Source organism: Rhamphochromis sp. 'chilingali' (genome assembly GCF_963969265.1).
Source record: "Rhamphochromis sp. 'chilingali' genome assembly, chromosome: 20".
Lineage (NCBI taxonomy): Eukaryota > Metazoa > Chordata > Actinopteri > Cichliformes > Cichlidae > Rhamphochromis > Rhamphochromis sp. 'chilingali'.
In genome coordinates this window covers 5,143,969-5,152,812 of record NC_137947.1, presented here as the reverse complement: position 1 = coordinate 5,152,812, position 8,844 = coordinate 5,143,969, and the positions used below count along the sequence as shown (strand labels likewise).

General features: G+C 42.0%; 1 long non-coding RNA gene across 1 annotated transcript; it reads right to left on the bottom strand.

Moving 5' to 3' along the window:
* Window positions 1-314: 314 nt before the first annotated feature.
* On the bottom strand, window positions 315-8,123 carry LOC308387966. The gene is made up of 3 exons (XR_013970020.1): window positions 7,779-8,123; window positions 524-7,677; window positions 315-422 (listed from the first exon to the last, which is right to left on the bottom strand). It is a non-coding gene; the product is annotated as an uncharacterized lncRNA (long non-coding RNA).
* Window positions 8,124-8,844: the final 721 nt, after the last annotated feature.

Genomic DNA, 8,844 nt, shown 5'->3' with positions numbered 1-8,844 from the left:
AGGAATACAGTTTAACTTTCGTTGTGACTTCTAGATGAGTCATAAAAGTGATTACAGTTCAGATCTAGCCGTGGTTTGATGTCATAGCTGGATTATTTCAGTCGGTATATTACTCTGTGTTGAACCGTTACTAATTAACATACATCCTTTTTTAGTTTTAGTACTACCAGTCTGTCCGTCTTTGTCTTCAATTCTTGTTTCACTGTCCACATGCTGTTTGTTTCAGCTACTTTTGCTTTTGGTTTTCCTGCAGTTTGTTTGTAACAGTCCATCAGTTCTTTTTCCCCCTCCCGAGCTGATCTCAGTCCAGGCTTTCTATCACTCCCTCCAGTTAATACACGACACCACGGTTCTTCATTCACAGATGGATTTATTCTTCTGTCACACTTCTCCTCAGAAACACCATAAAATCCACCGTCAAACTGTTATTACATAAAAGTACAGAATGACCAACATAAATATTACAAATAAACATTTAAACCCAAGTTAACAAATACGCGATAAACAAACACAGTTAACGTACCTCGCTGGCTGCACGTAACCGTGAGGGAATGAGTCCGCTTCAGGAACAAAACTTAACAAAAATAATTCCCAATTTCTTCTTCTTTGCAGCTTTCTTTTACTTTAAACTGCTTATTTATTCCTTCTTCTGCCTTAGTTAACTTATTAACTTAGCTTCTTGCACATGCTTTTTACTTCCCTTTACGTCACTTAAAAAGGCCTGTGTGCAACACAGAATGAACCTTAGTTCCTACCCCAAAAGGAACAATAAATAAAGAAAATAAATAACATAAATGAACACAATAAATTAAACAAACTGACATAATTTACATTTATGGCAGTTAAACTCCCACCAAATCTCAACTTGAGATTTCTCTTGAGATTTGAGATTTAACCCTAACCCTAAGCATTTAGTTTAACACATGCTTATTCTGCTTCAACAAGTAGTACTATTTTTTGCACTGGCCTTTCAAGATAAACTGGCCTAGTTGTGCGTTTTCCCTGTTTGTCCAAAGTTGAGTCACTAACCAACAGCTTTACCTTTCTGACCCTTCCATCAGAGCTGGGGTACACCTCCGTGACTCTTGCTAGTCTCCAGTGATTTCGCGGAGCACTGTCCTCTTGAAGAATAACAATGTCATTGACATTGGTGTTCCTTTTATCCCCATGCCATATCTGTCTTTGCTGGAGATTAAGAAGGTACTCCCTCCTCCACCTTGTCCAAAACTCATTCGCCAAGAACTGCACCTGACGCCATCTCTTACGCAGGTATAAATCTTGACTCACGAACTGACCCGGAGGTGGCAATATGATGTTAGACTTCATCAGAAGAATGTGATTTGGTGTGAGCGGTTCAAGACTTGTTGGATCATTCAGGTGCTCTGTTGTCAGCGGTCTGCTATTTATAATAGCCATCACTTCATACAAAAAAGTCCTAAGTGAGGCGGTGTCAAGTCTTTTAGCAGACTGATCAAGAATTGCTGTTAGAACACTTCTGATTGTCCTTATTTGCCTCTCCCAAATTCCTCCCATATGGCTTGATGATGGGGGATTCATTACAAACTCACAGCCATATTCCTTCACCTGCTCATGATCCCAGTTCTTCATTGAGTCCATGAACTCTCTTTTTGCACCCACAAAGTTGGTACCTTGATCACATCTCAACTGCCTTACATTCCCACGTATTGCAATGAATACGCGCAATGCATTGATGAAGGCATCTGAACTGAGGTCATCAAGCATTTCGATATGTACAGCTCTGCAACACATACAAGTGAAGAGAAGACCATACTTCTTCAGTTCCTTTCTTGCATCCCTCACATAGAATGGTCCAAAGCAATCCATGCCACAATATGTGAATGGAGGGGTCATTTCCATTCTGTCCTCTGGCAAGTCTGCCATTTTTGGATCTTGTATGTTCCTTCTATACTTTCTGCATGTGACACACTTAAAGATATGTGAGGCAACTGCACTGCTGCATCCAATGACCCATATCCCATTAGATCGCAACTCATTTACAGTCATACCTCTTCCTTGATGCTGTACTTTCTCATGATAATGCTTGATCAATAAAGAAGACACGTGACTTGTTTTTGGCAGAATAGCAGGATGTTTAACATGTGTATGAAGATCACTTCTTGTTAAGCGTCCGCCTACTCTCAGCACACCCTGCTCATCCAAAAATGGACTTAATTTGCATAGCTTGTTTGCTTTGTCTTTGGATTTTACGTCCTTGGATTGCTGTAAATTCTTGATTTCACTGCTGAATACTTCTGTTTGGACCAATCTGATTAGGAAAAGTTCAGCTTGTTGTCTTTCCTCAACACTTGTACTTCCATTGAGTTTGGGACTAAGACCCTTAACTTGCTTAGCATGACGTTTAAGACAAGCAATAGCCTTAACAACTCTTTTCCAGTCAGAAAACTTAGTCAGGCGGTCCAACAATGTTCTATTTATCCTTGCGCTGGTGTTGAGCACCTGAGCCCTTCGAAGTTCTGGATCAGTATCACTAACCTCTCCCACCTTAGCATCTCTTGTGGGTAGCTCCCTTTCCCACAGAAAGTCTGGGCCAGTGAACCAATTTGAAGCAACGAGCCGATCTGCCGATAACCCTCTCGAAGCATGGTCCGCCGGATTGTCTTCGGACTGCACATGATACCACTGGTTGACATCTGTGGTGGCTTTGATTCTCTGGATCCTATTTGCCACGAAAACATGAAAGCGTCTGGCATCATTATTAATGTACCCGAGAACAACCTTTGAATCAGTCCAATAATATTCCTTAAGGTTGTCTATTTCGAGCTCATGTTTTAAGATGGCACCCATCTTCGCAGCAACCACTGCTGCAGACAACTCAAGCCTTGGAACTGTTGTGACCTTAGTGGGGGCAACACGTGCTTTCCCCATGACAAGTGAGCAGTGTACGCTGCCATTAGAGTCCACTGCTCTTAGATAAGTGCACTCCCCATAACCTGTGAAGCTAGCATCTGAGAAGTGATGTAACTCGTACTGCTTGACATCTATGAAGCTTGCTGGTATGTAGCACCTCTTAATCTTTACTTGACACAAGTTATGGAGATCTTGTAACCATGACTGCCACTGTGATCTGCACTCCTCTGAAAGTGGTTCATCCCAACTAGCTTTCTCTCGACTCAACTGTTGCAAGATCAACTTCCCACGCAAAACAAACGGTGCTACGAAACCCAAAGGATCGTAGATGGAAGCTACTGTGGATAGCACTCCCCTTCTCGTCATTGGGTGTTTCTTGACAGTTACTCTGAACTGAAAGTCATCAGAGGATACGCACCATTGCACGCCCAGTGCTCTTTCTAGGAGTGGCTCCCCTAAATCTATGTCCAGTTCTTTGACACTGTCTGCACACTCTTCCTTTGGTATTGACTCCAATACCTTCTTGCTGTTGGAAATGAACTTGTGTAGTCTAAGCTTGCCTGTGCTGCAAAGCTCTCTTGCTTCCTTGATCAGCTTGATTGCCTCAGCATCAGACCTTACACTCACCAGTCCATCATCAACATAAAAATTTCTTCGGATGAACTTGACAGTGCTTTGGTTAAATCGATCTTGACCTTCTGTGGCTAGATGTTTAAGTCCAAAATTGGCACAGCCAGGTGAGGAAGCTGCTCCAAACAAATGGACTTTCATCCGAAAAACTGATGGCGGAGACTCAAGATCACCATTCTCCCACCATAAGAACCTCAAGTAGTCTTGGTCTTCAGGCTTTACATGGAATTGATGAAACATTCGTTCCACATCACACATAATAGCGACTGGGCCCTTTCGAAATCTACAAAGAACTCCCACCAAGGTGTTTGTGAGCTCTGGCCCTGTAAGAAGGTAGTCATTCAATGACATGTCTTGAAATCTTGCCGAGCAATCAAAGACCACTCGCAGTTTCTCTGGCTTTTGAGGGTGGTATACGCCATGGTGGGGAATATACCAAGCTGATCGTTTATCAAGCTCTTTTTCTGGGACCTTTTCTGCTTCACCACGACTGATAATGTCTTCCATGAAGTTCATGTAGTCTCTCCGATATTTCTGGTCTCTCTTGAGCTTCTTTTCCAAGCACATGAGGCGTTGAACAGCACTTGGCTTGTTATTTGGTAGCTCTGGCCTGCTCTGTTTAAAAGGCAGAGGCATTTCAAGATGTCCGTCTTCTTTGTGCTTAATTTCTTCTTTCATTTTAGTCAAAAACCGGAGATCTTCTTGCGAGAGATTTGTCTCTTCTCCAAGCCTTTCACTGAAGTCAGATTCCAGCACCTTAAGTATGTCTTCTGGAGCAGTCATCTCCTTAATTCTTGTTTTGCAAACATAATGAACTTCGCTCTTCAACTTACTTGTTACTTTGGGTTCAGGGGTCACTTGCTTTACAATGATGCGGTGACTTACTCCTATTGCATCACTGTAGTGTTCACCTGGATCACCATAGCTCACTATGCTCCAGCCTACGTCAGTTTTCTGTGCGAAGGGCTGGTTGTCCTCACCACATACAACTTCTCTAGGCATTAGTGCTTGTGGACAGTTATACCCGATAAGAAGACCGATTTCACATTTCTTCGGCGGGGCAATGTGTTCCGCAAGATGCTCTAAATGAGGCCATGCCTTTGCAGTCTCTGGTGTTGGAATGTGTGTACGATTGGCAGGTATGAATTCACGAGTGTAGACCGTTGGCACTGTGATCTTCTTAGAAGAAGATAACCCTCTTATTTGTAGACCTTTGAGTCTTTTGCATGGTACAATTGTCTCCTTGGAAGACATTGTAGACAGCTTCAACTTGACTGGCTCTGCATTAACATCAAGAGCATCTACCACTTCTTCAAGAATGAATGAAGAATCACTTTGTGAATCTAACAGAGCATAGACAAGGACTTCTTTGTTTGAATCACTTGGCATTGATGCATAAACAGGAACTATTGCTGAAGTCTGAGCACTGTTACCATCATGCACAACTCTATTGGATGTGGTTTCGTGAGTGGTGTCTTGCGGCGATTGTGGCTTTCTTTCTTTACTGCAACTTGTCTCGTCATTTTCCTTTTGCTTTGAGCGACCCTCATGTAAGCATGTGGGGTGGCGCTTTGAGCAGGTGTCGCAGACCATCCGGTTGCTGCAATGCTTGGATTGATGGCCAGGACTCAAACAGCCAAAGCACAGTTTCTCACCTTGTATGAACTTCACTCTGTCAGCAACTGGCCTTGCAGTTAGTCTACGGCACTTGTGCAAGACATGCCCTGTTTTCTTACAAAACATACATGTGCTTATGCTCTTCTCAGTGGTGTTAGTTGTAAAAATCCTTGCATTTGCTGCTTGGTTCTTAGAGGTCACTACATTCTGAGGTTTAGATCTTGTCCTTTCTGGCTCCCCTTGCCGCAAAGCATAGTAAGATGTAACAGGGTTACAAGCAATACTAGCCTCCAAAGTCAGGAAAGTTACGAAATACTTGAAATCTGGGAACCTTCCATGCTCCAGCTGATACTGTGTGGCTTTTCGGTTCCATCTGCTGCTTAACCAATCAGGCAACTTGGCTGTCAGTTTTTGGTTTTCAATGCCATCATCAAGAATACGCAGACTCTCATTGTGAGCCATGGCACATTCACAACTGCGTAAAAAGTCCACAAATTTCCTTAAGTCAGCGCTCTCTCTTGATGCTATCTTTGGCCAGGCATGTAATTTGTCTCGGCAGGCTTTGGCAATCATAAAAGGCTGGCCGTATCGCTCATTGAGGAGTTCCCATGCAGCAACATATGCAGTATCTGAACCAATCAGAAAATAACCTTCTAATGCCTCTCTAGCTGCTCCTCCAACATATTTCTGGAGGAAGAATATTTTCTCCGAGCTTGGAATGTTTTTCTTTTCAATAAGAGTTTGGAAGGATGACTTCCAATGATTAAACTTGAGTGGATCACCACTAAAAACTGTGGGCTCTGGAATGGGTAGCCTATTTGCTGATATAGCCTCAGCTAAGACCTTCACGAGCTCTCCTATGCTATCTTGGAGCACATGTGTTAGCACTGCATCCTTTGGTGGTTGTGAGTGCTGGTCCTCAGTCTTCACCTGATTGAGTGGCTGCATAACCTTATGTAGATCCAGGCTCTGTGCAGCATTCCCTTGGGCTGGACTGAGCTCACTCTCATCATATACTTGAAGCCTTGCTTTGGCTGCATTCAGCCTTTTCAAATTTTCCAAACGCTCAAGTTCTCTCTTTAGGTTTTCTACAGACCTTCTTCTTGCAGCATTCTCTTCTTGCTGTTTCTTTAAGAGAGCAGCCTCTTGTTTCTCTCTTTCTAGCCTACGTTCAGTTTCTTCCCTTTCTCCTTCAAGACGACGAGCTAATGCTGCTGCTTCTTGGTCTGCAATGATCAACCTCTCTTCAGCTTCAAGGTTTTGCAGTTTCTCTTCGTGGCCCTCTTGTTCAGCCATAATCTGCAGTACAGCCTGTGTAGCTGCATACTCGGCAGCAGCTTCTTGTCTTCTAAGTGAAGATACGTTTGAGTGAATAGAAGAAGCTTTAGAACCATTAGAGGCAGGAAGTGAAACACTGGAGGCTGACGATGAGAATACAGAACTATTATCTGGCCAAATCAACTCCTCCGCTGTTCCCTGCATTTCAGATTGAGCATTTTGTACTACAGTCTTTGTGATCGAGATGCAGTTATCCATCTTGCGACGCATGTCATGGGCTGGTTGATCAATTCTTCTGTAATCATCATAAGCAATGTTCAACTCAGATAATTCCCTTTGAATACTGGTGATGTGTTCTTGTAGGATGTCACTAGGATCCTGTTTTAATACAGATCTTTTAGCTACCTTAATCAGAGCTTTCCATCGTTCATATTTGCTGTCAAAGCGAAGCAATAGCCCTTTGATTTGCTCTTTCTGAAACTCTTTTCCTTTTTCTGTTAATGTTCGGGCTCTTTCACTTCTACGAGGCTCTTCAGGTGGTGCTATATTTTGCCCGATATTTGATTCACCTGTCTGTTCTAACTCAGTCTCTTCTTCCGGAGCAGCTACTGCACCCTGAGCTTCTTTACTTGTATGTGACATTTTGATTATTTAGACACAGATATACACAGGCAGCATAGAAGAGCAAGCTGCAACAACATTTGTGAATACTGAAAGAATGAGCTTAACTAAATGAAGTCACTCTCATTCAAATTAGCCCATACATGTAGAATATTACAGAGTAAGTACACTTAACAGAGTTCTTAAAAGACACTGAACCATAAATACAAACTGAATTTCTGTCAAAATGTACAAAGTTTACTTCTGCCCTTTCAGAGCCAACTATAATTATTCAGCTGAACATGAATTTACATCTCTTACGTAAATGCACATTCATATACGTGAAACAGCGTGGCTGCCAGGCTATACACAGTTCCTTTTAGTTTCCAACTCTTGTGTTACTTTTCAGACCAAAAACTTTAGAGTCTGGCTTATAGACTTCTTCATGAAAACCTTATGAACCTGTGTGTCCTAAACAGTGGCTTATCTGTGTTCCCGTCTTGATGAGCTGTCGAATTTGCGCTGATAGGGCGAGTCTGGGCAGGTCCGAGTTTGACTATCACTCCCTCCAGTTAATACACGACACCACGGTTCTTCATTCACAGATGGATTTATTCTTCTGTCACACTTCTCCTCAGAAACACCATAAAATCCACCGTCAAACTGTTATTACATAAAAGTACAGAATGACCAACATAAATATTACAAATAAACATTTAAACCCAAGTTAACAAATACGCGATAAACAAACACAGTTAACGTACCTCGCTGGCTGCACGTAACCGTGAGGGAATGAGTCCGCTTCAGGAACAAAACTTAACAAAAATAATTCCCAATTTCTTCTTCTTTGCAGCTTTCTTTTACTTTAAACTGCTTATTTATTCCTTCTTCTGCCTTAGTTAACTTATTAACTTAGCTTCTTGCACATGCTTTTTACTTCCCTTTACGTCACTTAAAAAGGCCTGTGTGCAACACAGAATGAACCTTAGTTCCTACCCCAAAAGGAACAATAAATAAAGAAAATAAATAACATAAATGAACACAATAAATTAAACAAACTGACATAATTTACATTTATGGCAGTTAAACTTTCTGTCAGTCCAAACATCTGTGCTGAACTAATCTTAATGGAGCATTTTCTATGTTGGTCTCGTTACACAACTGCTCACCGCATTTTGTAACATCAAGACAAAATGCATCAATTATCTGTCCACATGGCAACACAGAACAATTTAAATAAGCATAATGGAGTCTTGAATTCCTTCTCATTTGAGGGTTTCCTTTTGTTCTCAGTGGTCAGAGGTTTTTTATTGTTGGAGGAGGCCGACCACTTGAGATGCAAATAGGGACGAAAACAACATTTGAGGGAGCTTTGTGTAAGTTTCACTGCTTAAACCCACAGAATAAACCGTTGTACAGTTTGGTCCAACTTGTCCACTAATTTCCTGATAATGAGTCAGACGTCAAGGTAGTGAGTCAGTGTATCGGCTAGTGTGTGGGTGGGTGGTACACGTGGGTGTACTACTCCCACTCGGTTGGGTATGACTAAGGGGCATCTTATGTGTGTGTGTGCATGTGTGTGAGAAGACAGAGCAAGAGGAGGGCGTGTTTGAGATGGCAAAATGTGATTGGTCAGTTCCTTGCTGAGCCACAAACTATGCAGAGATTGGATATAGCACAATAAGATTATTTCATATCCATCATTTCAGCCTTTATGTGAAATGTGGGAAACTGTTTTGGTGGTCATTCAAGGAAATATTTGGGGAAACACAGAAAGCAAAAGTTAGAAAAAAACAGTGTGTGCTGCTGTCATGTTTGTGTGTTAGCAAG